The sequence below is a fragment of the Oreochromis aureus genome, linkage group 3, assembly GCF_013358895.1.
Source record: "Oreochromis aureus strain Israel breed Guangdong linkage group 3, ZZ_aureus, whole genome shotgun sequence".
NCBI classification, from domain to species: Eukaryota; Metazoa; Chordata; class Actinopteri; order Cichliformes; family Cichlidae; genus Oreochromis; species Oreochromis aureus.
Window position 1 is genome coordinate 130,244,723 of NC_052944.1, and position 24,887 is coordinate 130,269,609.

General features: G+C 43.0%; 2 long non-coding RNA genes across 2 annotated transcripts; both read left to right on the plus strand.

Annotated features, from left to right (window-relative positions):
* Positions 1-5,709: 5,709 nt before the first annotated feature.
* On the plus strand, positions 5,710-6,837 carry LOC120438091. The gene is made up of 3 exons (XR_005611660.1): positions 5,710-5,879; positions 5,957-6,027; positions 6,782-6,837. It is a non-coding gene; the product is annotated as an uncharacterized LOC120438091 (long non-coding RNA).
* Positions 6,838-13,841: 7,004 nt separating this feature from the next.
* LOC120439222 lies at positions 13,842-15,266 on the plus strand. Its single transcript, XR_005612470.1, has 3 exons — positions 13,842-14,162; positions 14,240-14,310; positions 15,066-15,266. It is a non-coding gene; the product is annotated as an uncharacterized LOC120439222 (long non-coding RNA).
* The last annotated feature ends 9,621 nt before the right edge of the window (positions 15,267-24,887 follow it).

Sequence of the window (24,887 nt, forward strand, 5' to 3'; positions counted from 1 at the left end):
CTGGGAGGATCTTTGTGTCAAAGGGAGTTCTTCCTTCCCACCATCACCAAGTGCTGCTCACAGTGGATTGTCTGATGGTTGGGGCTTTCTCTCTAATATTAGAGGCTGTTACCTTACACTGATAAACAGCTTCAGATGTTTTGTTTGAATTGTCACTTTTAAATAAAGTTACATTGAATGGATGTAAATGGATAGATGTTATTGTGACAAAGAGAAAATGATTGTTGACAGATGGATTGTTGTTTTGTGTGTCTGCAGTCTGTCAGGCTGTCTGATCACAGAGGAAGGCTGTACTTCTCTGGCCTCAGCTCTGAGCTCCAACCCCTCCCATCTGAGAGAGCTGGACCTGAGCTACAATCATCCAGGAGACTCAGGAATGAAGCTGCTGTCGGCTGGACTGAAGGATCCAGGCTGGAGACTGGACACTCTCAGGTATGGAGAGAATGTCTGATAGAGGAGGAAGAGCTGGAAACTTTCCTGTGTCCTTCACTCACTTCCTGTTTGTTTTCTGCAGATGAGAAATGAGCAATCACACATGCAGGAATATTTTCAGGGACAGACACACTAGTCTAGCTGGATAGTACATGGATATTTATGTAGAGGGTCTCCAAGGAGACTGCAGGTACATTTAGGACACAGGTGTACCTGAGATAGATGCCACTGTGTACCTAATAAAGTATCAGCCATGTGTATGTTTCCCATGCTGTATGTCCACAGTGACAGAAGGATGAAACAAGGCTGTGAATCATTTCAGTCTGTGTGTGTCACAAAGAGGCAGACAGGAGCAGCTAACATTTGGAAATAGAAGCTTAAATAATGACAAACATTATACATCTACATTCACAGCTGAATTCACAATAAATTTGTTCTCAAGTGCACTTTTTCTGTTATTGTTCTCAAACAACAGAATGAGAATGAAATATTGATTGTAACAGGGCCCATAAACAGCATTAGCTTAGCAGCATTAGCTTATCAGAGTTTCCATCATGGTCACACAAATCCTTAGCAGAGCAAAGTGGCCTACTTAGCAATAGCTGCTCAAGTTGTAGAAAGCAAGGGAAAACAGTATTAGCATCAGCTGCTAATGGCAGCCTACTTAGCATTAACTCCTCACTAATATAGTGCTAATTCACATCAAATTAGCATTAGCTGCTCATATTGTTATAATGCAAGGGAAAAGAGTTATTATTATCGGATAATGTTGACCTTGGCCCAGTGGAAAAGTTCAGGACTCTGTTTGCTAAAGATTTAGGAGTGTTTCTCGATAGCTCTTTCTCATTTGAGAAACAAAAGAACTCTGTTATTAAAACCAGCTGTAAGGTTTATATTGTTGATTGTCATTTATGCTTAGAAATATTTACTCATATATGCTTAGACTTTTATAATCAATTGCATAATGATAGAGGTTTGATCCTTAGTAGTATGTAAAGACTCTGTGTGCCTTCCAGAGTGCTCTGGCATGCACACACAACTTGCGGTCATGAGAGAGGTCGTACCTTCTCTTACTGATTTATGGTATAGGAGGACACCTACTCTGTATCTGGTTAAGTATAAGAGCCCTTTGTTAGGGGGACCGCTGGACTCTTAGCACCAGCTTTGGGGTCACAGGGTCACATCTGGAACACAGACACATACCTACACTATGCACAGACTGGTACTCTTTGTTCATACCTGTGTAAGACGTCATATGTTAATGAACTTATGCACATTCATGTAAGCTCAATAAAGAGCAGTGTTACGAGGGAGCAGATGAGAGCGACTGAGGTCAAGTGAAGGAACGGCGCTGTCACAGTTCTCTCCCTCATGAATTGTCTGGTTCCAGCGGTGCCTCTGTGCTAGACGACCCGTCACCAGCTTTTTCCAGCTTTTTCCACTGGTTACCAGTACGTCGTAGAATCCACTTCCTGAATTTGTTGTTTGTCTTTAAATCTCTGAGTGGATTAGCTCCATCTTATCTCTCTTTAACAAAAATAATCCAAGTCGAGCCCTCAGGTCTGCAGATAAGCAGCTTCTGACCAGAACTAGCCGTAAAAACAGAGGTGAGCTTTATCGATCGCTGCAGCCAAACTCTGGAACAGTCGCCCTTCACATCAGGTCGTCACCAACACTCGACATTTTTAAAACCCGGTTGGAAACACATTTGTACTCTGTAGCTTTCAATTCTGACGAGTCTTTATAGTAATTACTGTGTATGTTTCCTATTTTATCTCTACTCTGTGCAGCACTTTGGCTCAACCTGTTTTTAAATGTGCTGATAAATAAATGTAGATTTCTTTGAATAAAACAGTGGAGCCGAGCTTTGAGCTCAGTGTGTAACAGTGTGTGTGTGAGAGCCATGTAATGTCCATGTGTGCATGCTGACTGTGCTGCTCTGACCCCTCCTCCTTTCAGGGTGGAGCCTGCTGGAGTCCGATGGTTGACACCAGGTCTGAGGAAGTGTAAGTGTGTTTTTAATGGGATTCATGAAAACAAAGCAGCACACATTCAACCATCTTCATCATGTCAGGAGTCATCATCAAAGTGTCAATCAATGAACAGGTGATGGATCAATAACTGCAGCTGGATTGTGTTTGTTCTCTCCATCAGATTCCTGTCAACTCACAATCGACACAAACACAGTGAACACAAAGCTCCAACTGTCTGACAACAACAGGAAGGTGACACATGTGGAGGAGGTTCAGTCATATCCTGATCATCCAGACAGATTTGATGTTTTTCATCAGCTGCTGTGTAGAAATGGTCTGACTGGTCGCTGTTACTGGGAGGTCGAGTGGAGAGGAAACGTTTATATATCAGTGAGTTACAGAAGCATCAGAAGGAAAGGAGGAAGTAAAGACTGTTTGTTTGGACACAACGATCAGTCCTGGAGTCTGTTCAGCTCTGATGATGGTCCTCATTATGTCTGGCACAATAAGAGACAAACACCCATCTCCTCCTCCTCCTCCTCCTCCTCCTCCTCTGTCTCTAACAGAGTAGCAGTGTATGTGGACTGTCCTGCTGGCACTCTGTCCTTCTACAGAGTCTCCTCTGACACTCTGATCCACCTCCACACCTTCAACACCACATTCACTCAAACTCGTTATCCTGGGTTTGGGTTAGACTGGTCTCTTGGTGCCTCAGTGTCCCTGTGCTGAGTGTAAAGAGTGTCTCCTGTTAGAGAAACACTCTGACTGTTGAACAGATAGTTCAGTCTGTACATGTCTGTCTCTTTCACTCACAAACACGTTTTCACATTCATGGATTCAATCAGTTGATGTTTGAAACTCTTCTAAATGATTCCTTGTAAACTTCTTCCTCTTCAGTCACAAACAAACAGGAAGTGATGTCACATGTGTTCCTGTCCACACAGCAGAATGAGTCTATTGCTGACAGTGATGTACAAACAGAGTGAGCATTTCTGAGGCCAAAATAAACTGAGTAGTTCACTGAATGAACACTGTGAGCTCAGTTCCTTCATCATTAGTATGGATTATATATGTATATGTATTATATTAGTATCATATATATCAGGTGCTGCTGGTTTCAGTCATTGTGCAAATGTGCTGTTTGTAAGGTTGTAAAGCTGCAGTCAGCTGAGACTGAAGAAGTCACCTGATCAGTGAGCAAAGCGTGAAAACGTCCAGATGAACAGAATCAACCTTTTGGGATCAGCCAGCAATGCAGCATCATTGTTGTTCAGGTTCAGAGGTTTGCAGGAATGAACTGATGACCAGAAACAGCTGCAGAGTCCAATCAAATACCAGCTGGAGTTCAGCTGCATTTGAAGAAGTCAAAGAAAAGTAAGGATGGCAAAAGGCGATGTTTTCTTCCAAAGAACTGAAAACATGGTCGACGCCTCATTAGAAGAATCATCTGGACATTTGTGAGGAACTCTAACCAAGAAAGCAACAAAAGAAAGCAACGACACACAGATCCAACAGACAGTTTCCATGACTGGAAGTGTTCAGTGTAAAAATGCTACATTGCATTATTGCATCCTCTCACCACAGGAGGCGCTGTTGGCACCACTGATTGCTGATCATCTCTGATGATCTGATTGATCCTGTGAATAACGGGACTCACTGAACTCTGTGACACAGTGAAGATTACAGAGTTTAACATCTGACTGACGTCACACAGACAGAAGGATGAACCAGTGAGGCACAGAACACAGTTACTGGAGATACTGGATCAGCTCCATGTGAACCTCTGATGGAGAAGCTGCTGACCCAGAGAAACATCAGGACATGACAGGCAGCTGCACTGATCTAACAACATGTAGCAGAGCTGATCTATGTTAGAGGATCTATGACAGCAGCTGAAAGTCCAACACTGGATACCAGCTGAGCCTGTGCTGAGTGTTACAGGAAAAGAAACACTGACACTGGTAGACACAGTGATGCTGACTGGGGCACAGAGCTGAATGATGCAGCATCAGGACACTGTTTCAGTCTGACTGACAGAGAAACCTGTAGCTGCATCTACATGTGAGGCAGAGGCCACACAAGCAGGTTTCTATGTTTCACAGTGACTGAGATCTTCAGTGGGGTGGACATGCTCCTGTACAGACCTCTGAGGAGAACCAAGGTGCAGTCAAAGAGTCCAGTCTGTCCTCACAGATGTCAACATGTGGTTTCATCAGGTCTGCTGTCAGCTAGCAGGCTCACATCAGAATCACTGTTCCTGAAAAACACAGTCTGTGTGACATCATCAGTCAGCTGATCGTCCCAGATCTGAATGGTTTCTGTCTCTACTGAGGAAGTCAGAGAATCTCACTGAGGTGTGGATCAGGTCTGAGTGACCTGTGGAGGGACAGCTTTAAACAGTCCACAGGTCTCACGTCCTGCTCAGTCTGGTAGCAGATACCTCGTATTGTTCCAGATGTGCTGACATCACCAGCAGCAGCAGCAGCACAGCTGTGTGATACCATGAATCTCAGTTATTGATCCAACACACAGTAAATACAAAGATCAGGATTTATGAGAGTAATCATTATGAGTCTGAACACATGATCACTGAATGTTAGTCTCCACAATAATAAACTAACACAAGCAAACACAGCTTTCAGCTCTTATTTTGAAACTTCTTTAGAGAGCTGTGATGTGAGCGTGCCTGGCTCTGAGGCACTTGGGTCAGCCTCTGTTGTTTAGAAGTGTTACAGACTGTGAATGACACAGACCTGTCAGTTTCATGTTTGTCTGTAACACAGCTCAGGGCTCCATGCTGAACGCATCCATCCAGTGTTATTGATCCAGGACTAATACCAGCATTGGGATCAATACTACACAATCACATGTGTCCACGTGATGGACCAGCTTTATTCATTAATGATCAATCAACTTATTTACTGCATCTGAGTCCAGCTTCATTTAAATGATCCAACCATGAAAATGACATCAGTCCTACAGAAGCACTTAATGCTAACAGGAAGTCATTGATTAAGGTGGAATAACACAGAGACACAACCACTCACAGTTAACCTGACCCCACTAACTGCATGTGTTTGGACTGTGGGAGGAAGCTGGAGTACCGGAGAGGACGCACACAAACACGGGAGAACATGAAGCACTGAAACAAAGATGGTGGATTTGACCTCAGGACCAGGCGCATAATTTCCAGGGGGGTTACAGGGGTCATGACCCCCCAATAATCAGATCCAGCCAATATAATTTCATCATTCCAGTTAATAAAATTATGAATTGTCTTGCATAAATAGCTTGTTGATTTTGTAACCCACATCAGATTTGTGGGTTGTGCTGCTGCATAATGTTAGAGGTGTAATTTTCCCTCCCTGCCACTAGGAGGCGAGTATGCCTTGAGATGACTTTCTGTTAGTCAACATTTCCTGTTGTGAAAGCCATTACTCACGAGGCAACCGCCAAATTAGCTGAAAGATCCTGGTAAGAAAAGCTAAAATAAAAGTTAAACTCGCAATTTATCTTCACATACTAGCTGTTAACAGATGGCTATTTATTAGGATCTGAAATCTGTGAAATACGGCCGTGGGAAGCTGCGTCAGCCAGGCGAGCTATCTCACCACGAGCTCCGGTAAGGGATGCTACATGAATGTTAGCGCCATAAAGACATGTAGTTGACTGCTGTTAACATATTTCCTGTTTAAAAACAACCAGTCGGAGTTGTGATATTTATGTTCAAAGTACTGTAACATCACTGTGGTGCAGACATTTAATTTTAAGTGCTAAAGAATATATTCAAATGTGCTAAGGCCTATAGCGCCCAGCTAACCACTAGTATTAAGCTACTGCTTAGCGATTTCTGTGTATTTCTGTGCGTTCTAACATTACTGTGATTCAGTTGATTTAGTTAGCTTTCCAAAACGTTGGAGAAGCAGTAATGTCGTCATGTAGTGCTGAAATGCACTCTTTTAGTTTTGTTGACTTAGAAGTTAATTCATTTGATAAAGATGCAAAAGGTTCTTAAAATGTGAGGGATCTCATTACTCTGTTGAATGTATTAATGTTTAAAGAAGTTGATATATTTTTCTGAGAAATAATTCAGGTTGAAATATCTGAAAAAGAAGAACAGTTAAAAGCAAGCTGTTAAAAAGATAAATATGGGAGAGTGAATCTTATAAGTTTATTTATTCTTGAAAGGGTAACTACAAGTTATATTTTCTGTTGCATTAAAACCTTGTGTGATGTAACTCAAGTTATTTCATGATGCTTGAGACATTGTATAACTAAAATAATTTGTTATACTTGAGCAATACTTGACTGAAAGATGAGTGATGGAAGGAGCATAGATAAAATAGTAATGTATGCACTCTGCACTGTGTGCATAGATTGGTTTTTGACCAGGACCGGATCAATTGAGATCTGAACCCTGTGGGTTCAGTGGCGAAGCCAATCCCAAGAGAGTGACTGTAGACGGACCAGAGTGCGGTGTGGCCAGCCGTGGGATCCATCTTCAGCGAACCTCAGGACTATCACTACATCCCTTGACACAGATAAGACTGACACTTTAAAAATCTACCCGGGTAGTGTTAGAACCGGTGGACAGAAACACCCACACACACACACACACACAAGGAACTCTAATTTCTCTTTTCAAAGAGAAGTGGACTGAGCAACAGGAGCGGAAGCTCTTTAATTGAAACTCTTTGGAGAATTTCCTTAAAGAGGATATTTGGTTTTGATTTTATTTTGGGTCCTTTAATGTGCGTTTGTGCACTGTAGGAAGCCGGCTTTAGACAGGCAGGGTTTGTGAACTTTACAAATTTTCAATACACTTTCTATTTAAATCATATCTGATCTATCATTGTGTGGTTCCTTCTCTGCTGATCCTTTCAAGGCTCCATAGTCTTACCTAGAACTTTCTGATACTGGTCCAAAGTTGTTGAGACAATAATTTAATACGTATCTCATATTATTTAATTGTAATACCTGTTACAAAAGTGGCGAGCCAGCCAGGAGCCTAGTTAAGTGTCAGCAGTGAAACATATCTCATGTTTGGGGAATTGTATGAAAAAAAAGTTGTTAAATGTTTTAGAGTCGTTGCCAAAGATGGAGTTCATAGCTAACTCAGGTATCAAAGTCCCAAATGCAGTGATTGTGAGTGGGTTGCTTGGATCGCCAGAAGATGAGGAGATTATAGACTTTCTGAAGAAATATGGTTCTTTTAGGCTTGTTCCAGTAACTGATGCTGAATCAGAGTTTTATAAAAACCTGATTATTGAGTATCAAGATGGTGCCGCCATTGAAACCTTATCTCCTCTTTTGCCTTACACACATGAACTCAAAGAGAACCCAAGTGTCAGGTATCTCGTTCAAGCTTTGGCTAGCATTTACACTACAAAAGTTGGCTGCAATGTTACCAAAACCTACCTCAATGAGATAAAGAAATTGGCAAAATTAAGTGGGAAAGACTACGAGGAAGTTCTGAGAGACATGATGTCAGAGATCAGTGAGGCAATTGGAACAGACAGCATTGATGAGGCATCTGTAGCCAAACCGTTCGACACATCTCTTGAAACAGTTGAAACCGCAGATCACCGGATGATCAGAAGTCCCTCCTTGATGGATTCCGGTCAAGATTGCCCCGAACCAAAGCCACCCACCATCCTGAGGAAAAGCCTACCCATCAGGGAGAGTGACCTGCATCCACCTGAAGTTCAAAAGGTCATCGTTGAACACATTGTAAGGAAAAGTGACTGTAACACATATCCACATTTTCCTATCAAGCTTCACCCATTTTCAGGTAAAACCCCAAGACCCAGTAATGAGACCGACTACGACACATGGCGATCACATGCTGAGCTTCTCAGGAAAGATTCCACTCTGTCCAATCTTCAGAAGTCTCGAAAAATGGTTGAGAGCTTGCTTTCCCCTGCAGCAGATATTGTCAAAAGGCTAAGTCCTGAAGCTACCCCTGAAACTTACCTTCAACTGCTGGATGCAGCCTTTGGAACTGTTGAAGATGGCGAGGAACTTTTTCGCCCAGTTTATGAACACTCTTCAGGATCCTGGTGAAAAGGCTTCGTCCTACCTCTGCCGCCTCAGGCTGTTCTAAACCTTGCTGTTAAGAGGGGCGGAATTGCTGCTGAAGAAGCAGACAAATATATTCTTAAGCAATTCTGCCGCGGTTGTTGGGACAACATCTTGCTCTCTGACCTCAACCTAGAAGAAAAGAAAAGTCACCCTCCAGCATTTGCAGAGCTCCTGTTACAGATCCGTACTGAAGAGGATAGACATGCAGCCAAAGTCACACGCATGAAGAAGCACCTCGGCTCAAATCGACAGCGGGCCGTTACTAGCTCTTAAGCACATGTGCCTGCAGCCAGCAAGTAGTGATCCCACCCGAGTCCAACACATTGGCGGAACTCAAACAGCAGGTCGCATCTCTCCAGAGCCAGCTTACCGCACTGATGTCAAAGAAACCCCAAAAGACCTCGAACCCAAAGGGGCGCTGAGCACACATCCAGCCGACCAGTACCACCTAAGCTTAACTCTAGAGCACCAAGCTGGAAGCCATCCAACCCAAAACAGAACGCAAGGCCAAAGGCCTGGTATTGTTTCAAGTGTGGTCAGGATGGCCATATTTCCTCGACTTGCACTAACGAACCAAACCCCACTCTTGTTGATGGAAAAAGAAGTCAGCTAAGAGAAAAGCAGCGTCTTTGGGATGCAACAGACCATCTAACTCCCAATGAAAATTTTAGATGAAGCCTCAGTTGTAGGGCAAACTGAGGCTGAAGCAGCTCACCAGCGCCCTGTTAATAAAGACGCTACACCTAAATTAAGTGCTGCTTTGAACCAGTGTAATGTCAGGAAACACCTTTCGAAGGTTTCCCCAAAACTGATAGGTACAAAGAGTACATGCCAAGTGATGATCCAAGATAAACAGTTTAACTGTCTGATGGACACAGGTTCACAAGTGACTACGGTTACCAAGTCCTTCTTTGATCAACATCTGTTTGAAACACAGATAGAGCCACTGTATGATCTATTGGAAGTTGAAGGTGCCAATGGGTTACCCGTACCTTATTTGGGCTACATTAAAATCACCATCACCTTCCCAGAACAATTCCTGGGAAGGAGTGTGATGTCCCAACCTTGGCCTTAGTGGTCCCAGACAGTGGAACATCTGGCTTTCATGTACTGATTGGTACTAACACCCTTGATGTGGCATATAACATGCACAAAGAGAAAGGTCCAGTGATCCACCACACCTCAGCAGATGGCTACAAGACTGTGCTGAAAGTATTACAGCTGCGACATGAACAATGTCACGACAGTAACATTGGAGTGGTGAGAATGCATGGGAAGGAAAAGAAGGTTGTTCCGGCTGGAGAAACTGTTGTTTTAGAAGGAACTGTAGCAGTCAAGGGATTCCAGTCGGAAAAGTGTGCCATTGTGGAGTACCCTACATCATCTCTGCCTGGAGGACTTCTAGTAAAGACCTGCCTCCTCAACATACCAACCAGATCCCCATGCAGGCTACCAGTCGTGATTTCTAATGCGTCTGAGCACGACATCACTATTCCGGCCAAGAGCGTGATTGCTGAGCTCAATGCAATCCAGGCTATTCTACCGCACAAACAGAGTGCGACGGAGGGTCAGGAGCCAACCAAGCTACCTGGATCCAAGTCCCCTGATCAATCTAAGCTTGTCTTTGACTTTGGGGAATCTCAAATTTCTCCGGAGTGGAGAGACAGAATTGTGGAAAAGCTGAATGGCATGCCTGAAGTCTTTGCCATGAATGATATTGACTTTGGGAGGACAGATAAAGTAAAGCATCACATCAAGCTGTCTGACCAAACACCATTCAAGCACAGGGCCCGGCCAATCCACCCAAACGATGTGGAAGCCGTCAGAAACATCTTCAAGAGCTTCTTGATGCTGGAGTGATTCGTGAGAGCGAGTCTCCATTTTCATCTCCCATTGTTGTGGTCAGGAAGAAAAATGGTCAAGTTCGCCTCTGTATTGATTACAGGAAGTTGAACCTGCAGACAGTGAAGGACGCAGCACGCACTCCCAAGGATGGGACGACACTTTTGCAGCACTCTCTGGTTCCAGGTGGTTCAGTGTTCTCGACCTCAAGTCTGGTTATTACCAGATTGAGGTTGATGAAGCTGATAAGCCCAAAACTGCCTTTGTCTGCCCGCTTGGTTTCTGGGAGTTTAATCGCATGCCCCAAGGAGTGACGAATGCCCCAAGTACCTTCCAGAGGCTGATGGAGAAGTGCATGGGTGACATGAACCTGAAGGAGGTTGTAGTTTTTCTGGATGACCTGATAGTCTTCTCGAGGACTCTAGAAGAACACGAAGCCAGACTCATCAAGGTCCTCAACCGGTTGAAGGAGTACGGGCTGAAGCTGTCTCCAGAAAAATGCAAGTTCTTCCAGTCTTCGGTTCGTTATCTGGGGCATGTGGTGTCGGAGCGGGGAGTGGAAACAGACCCGGAGAAGATAGCAGCGTTAAAGACCTGGCCAGTTCCTCAACGCCTAAAAGAGCTGAGAGCCTTCCTGGGATTCTGCGGGTACTATAGGAAGTTCATCAAAGGCTATTCAAACATAGTAAAGCCTCTGAATGATCTGACATCGGGGTACCCACCTGTTCAGAAGCATTCCAAGTCAAAAGACAAGAGTGGGCAGTACTACCACCCAAAAGAACCATTTCTGGACCGTTGGACACCTGCCTGCCAGCAGGCCTTTGAAATGATTATAGAAAAACTAACAACATCCCCAGTTCTAGCCTTTGCAGATCCCACGTTGCCCTACATCCTACACACGGATGCAAGCTCCACCGGCCTCGGAGCGGCCTTGTATCAGGAGCAGGAGGGGCAGCTGCGTGTTGTGGCCTACGCTAGCAGAGGGCTATCACGTAGTGAATCCCGCTACCCGGCTCACAAGCTCGAGTTCCTGGCATTGAAGTGGTCTGTGACGGAGAAGTTCAGTGACTATCTGTATGGCAATCAGTTTACGGTGGTCACTGACAGCAATCCTCTCACTTACATACTTACTTCTGCCAGACTCGATGCAACCAGCTATAGGTGGCTGGCTGCACTCTCCACCTTCTCTTTTAAGCTCCAGTACCGCCCTGGGAAACAAAATGGAGATGCTGACGCATTGTCGCGACGCCCTCACGGCAATCTGCGTGACGACCTACCATCTCAGAAAGAGTGGGACAGGATACGTCGTTTCACTCAACATCACCTATCTGACCCAGGAGACATTGAAGTGGTTAATCCAGAAGTCGTTCAAGCCATTTGTGAGAGACAACTTATTTATTGTGCCGACAATGCAATGGACTGTGATGGTAGTATCTCCCTGGTTGAGAGCCTGGCCATTTCTGCAGATGCAGTGCCTGACAGCTTTGGGCATGAGGACGGGCTTGGAGGACTACCCATCATCCCAAACCTTTCAGAAGAGGACCTCAGAGACAAGCAACGAGCTGATCAGTGCATTAAGCATGTCATTTCCCAGATTGAGCATGGAGTGAAACCACCACCCAGTCTAAGGACTGAGCTTCCAGATCTGCCTCTCTTGTTGAGAGAATTGAACAAGTTTGAGCTCCGAAATGGCATCCTCTATAGAACACGCCTAGAAGAGGGACACCCACAACATCAGTTAGTCTTGCCTGAAGAACTTCGAGACGTGGTTCTGAGAAGCCTGCACGACGACATGGGTCACACGGGAAAGGAACGCACCGTGGATCTTGTCAGAGCCAGATTCTACTGGCCAAGAATGGCTTCGGACATTGAGAAGAAAATAAGAACGTGTACCAGGTGTGTGTGCAGGAAAGCTCTACCTGAGAGAGCTGCACCTCTGGTGAATATAACGACGACGCGACCACTCGAATTAGTATGCATGGACTTTTTGTCTGTCGAACCGGACAGAAGCAACACAAAGGACATCCTCGTGATCACTGATCACTTCACCAAGTATGCTGTAGCTGGACCGACACAAAATCAAAAGGCTCGAACAGTTGCAAAGTGGTTGTGGGACAATTTCATCATCCATTATGGATTCCCAGAGAAACTGCACAGTGACCAAGGTCCTGATTTTGAGTCGCGGTTGATCAAGGAACTGTGTCAGATTGCGGGCATCCGTAAAACGCGAACAACACCATACCACCCAAGGGGCAACCCGGTGGAACGCTTCAACCGCACTCTATTAGACATGCTTGGCACTCTGGGAAGTCAAGAAAAATCCCACTGGAAGGACTTTGTAAAGCCATTGGTCCACGCGTACAACTGTACCAAGAGTGAGGTGACTGGGTTCACACCATATGAACTAATGTTTGGACGCCAGCCAAGGTTGCCTGTCGACCTTGCATTTGGGTTGCCAGTGAAAGAACAGCGACACAAGTCACATTCCCAATACGTACAGGACCTTAAATCTCGTCTTGAGCAGAGCTACGAAGTTGCCACAAGGATTGCTGCCAAGGTAGCTGAGAGGAATAAGATTCGGTTTGATAAGCGAGTGAGTCCTTCTGCTTTAGGCGTTGGTGACAGAGTGCTCGTCAGAAAGCGTGCGTATTCGAGGAAAGCACAAGCTCGCTGATAAGTGGGAGTCCACAGTCCATGTGGTAGTAAAGAAAGCTGGAGACCTCCCAGTCTATACAGTTAGACCAGAGAACGGCGAGGGTCCCAAGCGCACGCTGCATCGCGACCTCTTACTCCCATGCGGATTTCTTGCTGCACCAACGGAGGAGCGTGCTCAGCCCAAACGAGCTAGAAAGCCTAGGACACGTCAGAATACTCCCAACAGCACAACGGAGCTTGACCAGTCTTCAGATGAGGAGGACATTGTTCCCATTGCTTGGTTGAAATACAACCACTCTCTGAGACGACTGGGGGTGCTGCAACGCAAAATGCCCCAAGAGACCTAGGTTCTAGTCACGGCAAGAATAACCTGACATCAGTCTCCGCCGAGTCAACGGATGTTCCAGAAGTTGCCAATGTTATGCCTGATGTCACATCAATTTACCATGAAACACATCAATGTGGCGATGAGCAGACTCCAGATGATGGTCAGACCTCACCTCCTGCTGCGGACGTACCAGCACCTGAACTCCATGAATCTGTGGGGGAAGCCAAGATGGATGATAGTGCATCCACTGAATCTGAGGGACAAAGGATGCCGCTGGATGACAGTTCAGGAGAAGAGGAGTTGCTCAATGAGGTCAAGGACTTAAGTGAGGACCAACCTAAAGAAATCCCAGTCCTCCCGGACAGGTTGGAGGATGTGATGAATGATCCTGGAACTGGAGGACAGGAGGAGAGTGGTGAAGTAGAGGAACGTGCTGACACTGATATCCACGTCAGGAGGTCTGAGCGGGATCGTCAACCACCAATGAGGCTCGACTACACTGAATTGGGAAACCAATTGTCACCGTGGTAAAGTCTTTCTTCCAAGGGTTGACCGATGTGTGGAATGACATGGTAAATGAAGGTGAAGCACCTGCTTCTTCTCTTGCCTTTCCCCCCAAGAAACATTTGTGTGAACCTTGTCATGCACAGGGACGTGCAAGAGTTCAGGAGGGGAGAGTGTAACCCACATCAGATTTGTGGGTTGTGCTGCTGCATAATGTTAGAGGTGTAATTTTCCCTCCCTGCCACTAGGAGGCGAGTATGCCTTGAGATGACTTTCTGTTAGTCAACATTTCCTGTTGTGAAAGCCATTACTCACGAGGCAACCGCCAAATTAGCTGAAAGATCCTGGTAAGAAAAGCTAAAATAAAAGTTAAACTCGCAATTTATCTTCACATACTAGCTGTTAACAGATGGCTATTTATTAGGATCTGAAATCTGTGAAATACGGCCGTGGGAAGCTGCGTCAGCCAGGCGAGCTATCTCACCACGAGCTCCGGTAAGGGATGCTACATGAATGTTAGCGCCATAAAGACATGTAGTTGACTGCTGTTAACATATTTCCTGTTTAAAAACAACCAGTCGGAGTTGTGATATTTATGTTCAAAGTACTGTAACATCACTGTGGTGCAGACATTTAATTTTAAGTGCTAAAGAATATATTCAAATGTGCTAAGGCCTATAGCGCCCAGCTAACCACTAGTATTAAGCTACTGCTTAGCGATTTCTGTGTATTTCTGTGCGTTCTAACATTACTGTGATTCAGTTGATTTAGTTAGCTTTCCAAAACGTTGGAGAAGCAGTAATGTCGTCATGTAGTGCTGAAATGCACTCTTTTAGTTTTGTTGACTTAGAAGTTAATTCATTTGATAAAGATGCAAAAGGTTCTTAAAATGTGAGGGATCTCATTACTCTGTTGAATGTATTAATGTTTAAAGAAGTTGATATATTTTTCTGAGAAATAATTCAGGTTGAAATATCTGAAAAAAGAAGAACAGTTAAAAGCAAGCTGTTAAAAAGATAAATATGGGAGAGTGAATCTTATAAGTTTATTTATTCTTGAAAGGGTAACTACAAGTTATATTTTCTGTTGCATTAAAACCTTGTGTGATGTAACTCAAGTTATTTCATGATGCTTGAGACATTGTATAACTAAAATAATTTGTTATACTTGAGCAATACTTGACTGAAAGATGAGTGATGGAAGGAGCATAGATAAAATAGTAATGTATGCACTCTGCACTGTGTGCATAGATTGGTTTTTGACCAGGACCGGATCAATTGAGATCTGAACCCTGTGGGTTCAGTGGCGAGCCAATCCCAAGAGAGTGACTGTAGACGGACCAGAGTACGGTGTGGCCAGCCGTGGGATCCATCTTCAGCGAACCTCAGGACTATCACTACATCCCTTGACACAGATAAGACTGACACTTTAAAAATCTACCCGGGTAGTGTTAGAACGGTGGACAGAAACACACCACACACACACACACACAAGGAACTCTAATTTCTTTTTCAAAGAGAAGTGGACTGAGCAACAGGAGGCGGAAGCTCTTTAATTGAAACTCTTTGGAGAATTTCCTTAAAGAGGATATTTGGTTTTGATTTTATTTTGGGTCCTTTAATGTGCGTTTGTGCACTGTAGGAAGCCGGCTTTAGACAGGCAGGGTTTGTGAACTTTACAAATTTTCAATACACTTTCTATTTAAATCATATCTGATCTATCATTGTGTGGTTCCTTCTCTGCTGATCCTTTCAAGGCTCCATAGTCTTACCTAGAACTTTCTGATACTGGTCCAAAGTTGTTGAGACAATAATTTAATACGTATCTCATATTATTTAATTGTAATACCTGTTACAATTTTCTTTAATCGATTCAATTATTATCAGTAAAATAGTTTCATGTTTAATCATCTAGTAATGTAACCCCGCCTCCTTCGCCGCATACTTGGTATTACCCAACCAGCTTTCTCTACAAACCTTCACTGTTTGCTGTATGTTTGTTAGCACAGTCGCTGGTGCCAGAGACTGCCAGTGACTTCAGTCTGAGGGTTTGAAGTTTCCATGTCTGTGTGATGTGTGGTGTGAAGGCTGCTGGTTAAACTGGGACTCACTGTTTAAAGCACTGAGTGCTCATAGAGAGATGCTCCATGAGTCCCAGTACAGACTACAAACATGGTGGAAACTTAGCTTTGATATCCACACACTCTGCACGTCTGTGAGTAACTGTGATGAAGATGTGCAGAGATCTGTGTCCAAACAGGAGAAAGACTGTAAAGACTCTGTGCTTCTAACAGCCTCTGTTAACATATGTGAGGCTGTTTGTTGTTGTTGCCATGGAGCTTTTCACTGTTTGGGTCAGCAGGTCATGTGATCAGGTTTGTTCTGTGAAAGCTGGACGATGGTTCAGTGTCAGGGTTTGTTTGCATTCATCAATAAATATCTAAATAAATCAAAGACTCCATGTTTGTTCTTTCATCATGTGACCTCTGCTCATCCATCTCTGTGTGTATCAGGATACATTTAGTTCATAATACACAGAAAAATCAGAGTTATTACCTGTAATAAATGTGAAAGATTCCTGCAGTGATAACCAGGCAGGACTGAAACACATCCAAGCTGTCACCACGGTAACAGCACCGTCCATCCACAGGTGAGGGAGGAGCAAAAGAGGACTTTCACCATTTTATACTAAAACACTCGACTAATGTTTCTAATATGAAACAAATAAGCCCACATTAATGTGAGCATTTATTAAATAATAATAATAATGATTTCCTCCTGATCTCATTTCCAGAGCAGAGAAAACTGTGGTGTATATTGAGGTGGAGGGTGTGGTCTATGGCTCAGGTGTAGAGTGAGGGTGGGGTGCACCACAGCAGCATGCTGGGACTGCTGAGGGTGGAGGAGGGAGTGATGATGACATCAGAGCTGCAGCAGTCAGCAGCACAGAGACCAGTGAACACACAGTCTGTTCATCTTTGCATAGATACAATATATAGCACAATATTGAATGACAGAGACGCTGTGTGAGCTTCCACAGATACACTGACGTCAGCATCCAGAGTCCTCCTGCTGCTCCACCCTCAGAGCCCCGTGATCAGCACCAACACATTCAGTTAGATGACAGAGTCCAGCTGCAGCTAGAATCAGCTCTGTGAACAACAGCACAGCGTCAGTGTTTCACACTCAGTGAAAGGAGGAAACAGCAGAAGAACACCATGTGTGCTACGTTTCCCAGGACACACTACAAACTGCACAAATACAGAGCAGCACGTGGAAGGACCTGGAGCTGCATTTAAAGAGAAAAGACAGCGTGATGTCCTGTATGGACAGGTGGAAGGAACCAAGTCCTCAGCTGAAACACTCGTGTTTGTCCACAGACAGGAAACACAGCAGGAAACAAAGAAGCTCATGGATAACACACTTCCTGTCAGTCACAATGAGGCTGGAGCCAAACACAGAAAGGTGTTTTTGTCCAGATGAGCCCAGAGAAGAAACACGAGTGTTCACAGACATCAGAAGCTCAGAGAGGTGAAACATGAGGTTGGAGTCCTCGTCAGCATCCAGAAGAGCTGCTGTGAAACCCTGAGTACTCATGACAGACTCTGATGGCACAAACACATCATGATTCAAACAGAAAGACAAACATGGAGCTCCTGATCCTCCTGCATGAGAACAAGCTGACATGAGCGCTGTGTCTGAGAGTGTCTCCCTGTCACAGTGACAAGAACACAGCTGCTGCTCACAGTCATTAAACTGACCTGAGGTCAGCTGCTAGCACGTCTCTGTGCTCCTTACATATGAACCATGTGACCTCACATCAGTGCTGTGGATGACTGTAGTCATAGAAGAGTAGAGCTGTAGCAGGTGGTGTGAGGAGGAGGAGGAGGTGGTGTATTCTAGTTAACGCAGTACTGAAACACTCCAGCAGAGGGCGCTGTTAAGTCCTTATTGTAACACAGTTACTGTGTGCAGTTAGACTTCATACATAATCTGCACTGATTTCCATCAGACATGCTGTCAGTAAATGATTGTTTCTATTGATTCTACTTCCTGTTGACTAGTTTGATGACAGTGAAACAATCACAGCTGATTGTGTGATGATGTAAACTGTCACTGTTACATTCAGTGTGTGTGACATCATGTTAGTGCAGCTGATAACAGCCTGGTTATGATGCTGTTAGAAACACATGAACGTGTCCATAGATCAGTGTGTGTTTAACATGAGAGCTTCAGCCCTGCTGATGTGTTCAATAAAGACATGCAGGAAAACTGATGAGACTCTGAAATAACTCTTTATATTTATAATGTAACTCTGCATCAAAAGAACAACAAAGGATCCCAGACAGGTTTATGTCAACAAAGACGATTCTGATGTTTCTGTGTTTCTAACAGTTTGACATTATTAGTAAACAGACTGCAGTGAACAGGATTTATAAAGAGCTTATATATAAAGATATGACAGCTGTTTGTTGATCACTCTGTGTTTGGACCTGATCAGTCCAGCTGTTTACTTGAAATATGTTCATTTACCTGTGACGTTATATTTATGTTCTTGTCTCTGTTGAAAAACACATTTTAATGTCCCTCAGATTTTTCTCCCAGATGAATAAATATAAAATGACACAAACTGACTGCAGCTACTTTTTGTCCTTTCTGTCAGAAACCTTCATGTGACTCATGAGAGACACGTTTCAGCTGTTTGTGACAGATCAGAGGCCAACAAGTCATTTATAACACTTTCCATCATTGTTTAGCACAAACACATGTTGACACAGCAGCGGGGCCGCAGTGAGAGTCAGAGCCAGGAGATAAAAACTCCTGTTTGACCACAGCCTCACTTTGTTCCTGCAAACACTTCCTGTTGTTGACTGGGTGGAGTCAGGAAGCCAGCGAGGCCCTGCAGGACTGAGACTGCAGACTGGGACGTGCTCTGTGATGGAGATCAACAGCATCACTGACTGTTTCTGTGAGGACACCATCATCCCAGCAGGGCTGTTTCCCAACAACAAGCCTGGACCATCAGAGACCTGAAGCTGCTGCTGAATGAAAGAAGAGGATCTTCAGGTCTGGAACAAGGACGAGCTGAGAGTGTTAATAACGTTACTAATGTTCAGTTACACTTTACTAGGTCACATCTGTGACACACGTCACTTAAATAAAGAAGGAAATATTGGCTCTGTTTTATCTGCTGGGCCCAAAAGTGACTCCCCGTATTTAAACTGCTATGAATAACTTGTTGGTCTATAATATGTGAAACATGTGTCAAATGTCTCCATCATGAAAGATATCAGGTCATCTTGAGCCACAAAAACATTCCTGCTATTCATAAAGCTGCCAGTTTCTTCTATTTAGAGTCAAGTTAGTGTTTTGTGTCTTTGTTTGAGGCCTAATGTCAAGCAGAGGTGTGTGTAACTGCACTGCTCTGTTATATGTGTGAAATGTGTGCTTCAGCATCATCTTCGTCACTGCTGATTCCTTTGTGTCATCATGTGTTGAGAAGAGAGAACAGTTATAACGGAGGAGCAACAGGAAGCCCTGAAATCTGCATCAACAAGGAAGTGTTGGCTCACCAGTGATCCCAGCAGAGCCACTGGTTTGGCTCCAGTTGTTCTAGATTCAATGATGTTGTTCCTACAGATACATGTTAGCATCTTTATTGTAGTAAAGTCTTGTAATGTGAAGCTAGAAACAAGGCAGGAAACAGCTCCATGATCTGATCTTAATGATGTTGTTTTTATTTGTGTCTTTCAGAACTGGATTGAAACTATCAAAGGTCTAAAAACAGCCTCAACCCTCCCAAAGACAAACTTTACACACGTCATCTTTCAGCTACAATCTTTGTTGCAGGGATCTTCTGCCAAACAAGGCTGAGAGAAGATTTCTTACAGCTGTCATGTTGATGCTGTTTCAATCTTTGGGCAAACACACTCATATATCAGGGCTGATATCAGGGCTGCACAAGTTCTTTGTGATCATGAATAATAGAAGTGTGCCTGTTGAAGATCATGTTTCTACATGATTATATGTCCTGTTATTGTTCTGTATTATATTCAGCTTTCAGCATCCTTTCCCAGCCCCTGTTACACCATCCATACAAAGCCAATCTGACTGTGAGCCAATGTGTTTGATAGTTTGTGTTGGATCAATAGATTTGACAGACTTGGTTCTCATCCAGAGGAAACAGTCCAAATTCAGATCTAATGAAATGATGGAGGCTGTTTCCTACCACGGTGCTGATGTGTGACTAACAAGGCTCATGGTCTCCAGCAGACAAGCGCCTGGAATGAGGTGAGCTGAGTGTTGCTTTGGTGGGTCTGTGCCCACGTCATGCATCAGGATTCATATTGGCAATAGTTCATATCTCTGTTCTTTAGCCTTCATCACAAAGCTGTGAAGGAAAAACAAACATCTAACAGGATTTGATGGATGCAAAGTCCACTGAGCTCTTTGTCATTTACAAACTTGTCCAACCAACAAGAGCACAGATGAAAAACACAGTGACACTTAAAGGATTTTGCCATATATGAGCATAGATTACTTTCATATAGATTTGCAATGCAGGCTTTTGGTGAGCCGCTGGCTTCTGTCTAATAATCATCTCAGCATTTTACAATAGAATAGCTCTTTATTAGCTCTTCATTTATTGTTATTGGACATGAAACAAGGAAGCTGTGTTTCTCATTGGATGTTAGTTTCATGTTCATCAGGATCATTTTCTAAAGAGCTGATATTTAGATCATTTACTGCACTGGCTGCACATTCTGTCTACATTTCTCTGTATGTGCTGTGTTTGTCTTTCATATTTCTCCATATTGACACAAACAGTGAACAGCAGTAGATCTACTCTTCATCTGTTTTAGGCCCAGTGAAAGATCTGAAGCAGAAATGGTGTCATTAGGAGAAGAAGAGCGGCGAGGAGGCAGCAGCTCTTAAAGATGAAACACAGCAACAGCCCTGAGCTCAGAGAGCTTCACATGAAAAAGCTCCTCAAGCAGATCATGTCAGAGGTTTGTCATCAACAGGAGGAACTGTTCATATCATAGAATGAAGGATGCTGTCAGCTGGATGAAGAAGGTTATTTAATGGCAAACGTTCACATTGAAGTCAAATTGTTGTGGTGTTGAACAGATTCATGGACTGATTGTCTCCAGAATGTTAGAAGAGCTTCAATGAATCATTAGAAACAACTTACAGCTGCACAGTTGTGTCAAACACATCTTTGTGTCATTGTGGGATTTTTGTGTTTCTACATGTGACACACGTCTAAAACATGCACACAATTTGAAGACAAACAGGGATCATTTGTTCCCACAGCCAGATGCTGAGAGCCATTTCCTTGTAGTCCTGTGTCTATATATATGTAGCATTAGATGTTATTGGAATGATTGTCAGCTTTGATAGTTTCATGTATGTTTAGCTGGACGGCTGTTTGATCCTCCACATGTTTAAAGGTGTCCAGTCCTGAGACACTGGGGTGGAAACAGCTGTGATGTCATTGGACTGTCACAAAGACAGAAGTGCATGAAGTGAGCAGCCAAGGAGCCGCTGATGTTTTGGATTCAACAGCATTTGAAAGGTTGACACAGACACATTTGCACATAGAAAGCTGAATTTGTCATATGCCACAGTGAACTCACTGTTCAGTGTTTTTCAGGAAGCTTCTTAACTGCCTCTGCTGCCAAACAAGCAGCTGATGTCCTTGAGAAGAAGCTGAAGAAGTCTTCAACAACAAATACAGGAAGTGGACTTTCAAATACTAGATTCACTTTAGACTCACACAAGAAATGACTCAACTAGCTGTGTTTGATTGACTCCTTTGACTCTATGAAAGCTCAGTGTGTGTCTGTACACAGACTGTTGTGTTGGACTATTATTCAGTTGTCTGCTGAATGTTTTCAAATGTCTGCATCTCAGTGTAGATGAGGCTGGGGGTCATGGGAGGCCACCATAGCAGTCTCTTCAACATCATGACATCATCATAAATGCTGCTGGACTGTCTGATGGGCTGACGGTGAAAAAGCCGTCGGGAAGGAAACAGAAGACATTTCAGAGGCTGCAGCAGATTTCTTTGATTTGGGGCCTTTTTCAGCTTTATTGGACAGAGCAGTGAAGATAAGTGACAGCAAAGCAGAGGGAGAGAGAAAGGGGGCGTGGTCAGAATCAAAGCCAGGCCAGCTGCTCTCCACCTCGTGGCACATGGTCACCTGCTCATCCTAGTGAGCTCCACCAGCAGCAACAAGGTCAATGAATGTGGCAATATGAATAATAATACTTAAATGTACAGAAATATACAGTTAACAGTTGGTTTAAATAATAATGGATTGCAATAATAGTAATAATTATTTGATGTTAAAAAAGTTTATAAGAATCATTTCATATATTTTTCCATAGCATTACATTTGAATTTAGCAGTTCAATCTTTCAAATAACAGACACATATTTGTGAAATCATGATACATTTGTGAATGTATTTTAACAATCTAAATATGCATATGTACAGACAAATACATTTAAAAACAAGAAAATTATGTTTTATTACATTACAGTGATTTTACATTAATTTACATTTGAAATGTGAAATCAGTCTATTTATGTAAATTTAATGATATTCTAGAAGAACAAAACAAAACTGTAAAATACACAGTAAAATACTTTTATATTAGGACGTTTTCTTACAGTGCACTTAAAGCAGCCGTCCCCAACCCCTGGGGCATGGACTGGTACCGGTCCGTGAGTCGTTTGGTACCAGGCCACGAGAGTTGAGGCTCAGGTGTGAAATTTATGGTTTTCAGGGTTTTCATTGGTTTTTATCATTATTGTTTATTGTTTTTATCCTTAACTCAGTTTCCCTGGGTCTTTTCCTGTTTGTTATGAATAAATTTTCTTTTTTTTCATACCGGTTTTATTTCGTTGTATTTATCCGCGACAGCTTAAAGGCCAGTCTGTGAAAATATTGTCAGACTTAAACCGGTCCATGGCGCAAAAAAGGATGGGGACCGCTGACTTAGAGCCATCTTAAGTCCGTTTGTTCCAACTTAACATGATTTCAGATTCCTGCTGTTCCCCACCGGCCCTGTAGGTGGCCTCAGTGTGCCTCAAACCATTTACAGATGATTACGTGTCAATCACAGTTCATATTTAAATAGGAGATGTGGGTTGTTGAAGCAGTTTAAACGCGTCCATCCATCCATGAACATGTAAGAAATCAAAATAAATGTTTGCATCATGTCTGAAATATGTAAAACATATTCTGGCTGTAACAGTTTGGGAAAAAGTGCGGATGTTCCAGACGTTCTTCAGTCTCTCTGTGTTTCATCTTAACATGTAGATGTTAGACCAAAGTGAAGCTTTTTGATGTGACTGCAGGAATGTGAAGTGTAACTCTGAGCTTTAGGAAATGAAACTAAATTGACTTTTTCTCCTTTATTTATAGGAAAGTGTAGGAGAGCAACAGCTGAACAAGTGTTACTGTAACAGGAAACACAAACACACTTTCTCTTTCACAGGTCAGGGCATCACACAAAAAACTTTAATAATTCTGTTTATACTCATCAATCTGGAGACCAATGAGAAGTATAATAGTAATAAAATGCGTTTATTATTTGAGTAATGCCTGAATCTGCTCAGAGACAGAGAGAACACAGAGGTGTTGATTACAGTTTGATATTAACTGAATTTTTTGAAAGTGCTCTTATTATGAAAATCTGCCTCCTCCCTCCCACCTGCCCTGCTTCAGGTGGAGTCCTGCCTCCTTTCAGGAAGCAGCTCACCTGTGTGTCTGTGTTTAGTGTCCAGGTGTGGAGTGGAGCTTGTTGGTGTCTCTGTGGAAGAAACTGTAAGTTTGCTTTGTTTCCTCGTTTAACAGTTTGTCTTTAGGAACTTTACTGTTTTTTCAGCTCATGTTGGATTTCATCACACAACAAACTGTGTGTTTTCTCCATTAAAGTCAGTGTGTAATGTTTTCCAACACTGAGACACTAAATGCAGCCTGAGGTTGTCCAGATGGATAGAAAGTGACTTTGTAAATTCAGGTTTTTATTTCTGTGTCTTGGATACAGATTATGCATGTCGTACAAACGTCGTCACAAACCTGTTGGCTCTGTTCTAACAGACTGTTGACTCCAAACACACTGGTGGAACAGGTTTTACAGTCCAAATGGGACTCAGACAGGATTTCAAACAAAAGTTACTATATTACATTTTCTACTTTTGTTTAATCAAACACTAACTGTAACTGTAACTCTGAGTTTTGGAAAATTAAAAGTACCTTTGTTTTTGTTTTTTTGTTTTTTTGGAGAGTGTTGGAAATCAACAAGTTACTTTAACAGGGGAGAAAAAAGTTATTTTGAGAGTTATTTTGTTCCACTTCTCAAGGTCTTATCTTTACATACTAGATCCTCTGTGTCTAATCTGGACTGTACACGTTGAAGATATTGTTGCAGCCGTTTTTTGGATGTCTGATTGACTTAGATGGTTAGAGGTTGTGCTGAATGATCTGTATCTGACACACTAAGGACAAAATGGATAGCTCTGTATTTTTAAAGTTTTGGTTGTTTTACTGTATATGAAAGTGCTGTTATGATTTAGTAGGTAACATGTAGCTTTGAATATAAGAATCTCATCACTTTAAGGTCGTCACCATAAAACTGCCATGTAAAATTTCTGCTAAAGGGCTCAAGTATAAAAAACTGCTTCACTGTCTATAAATATATAAGCTGAAATGAATTTTCTGCAGTTCAATTATTTAAATGTTTGTTTCAGGCTTTAAAAAACTGAATTGTCAAATGTGCACTTTAGAAAAAATCAGTCACAGTCGAATCCATTGAGCTCTCACTGTTCTTGGTGTTCACAGCCTGCAGTTTAGTCTCATTTTAAATACAGCTGCTCTGTGAAGGCCTCAGTGGTTTGTTACAGAACATTAGTGAACAAACAGCATCATGAAGACCATGGAGCTCGCCAGACAGGTCAGGGATAAAGCTGAAGATAAGTTTAAAGCAGAGTTAGGTCAAAAAATATATGACAAGATTTGAACATCTCAAGGAGCTCTGTTCAATCCATCATTCAAAAATG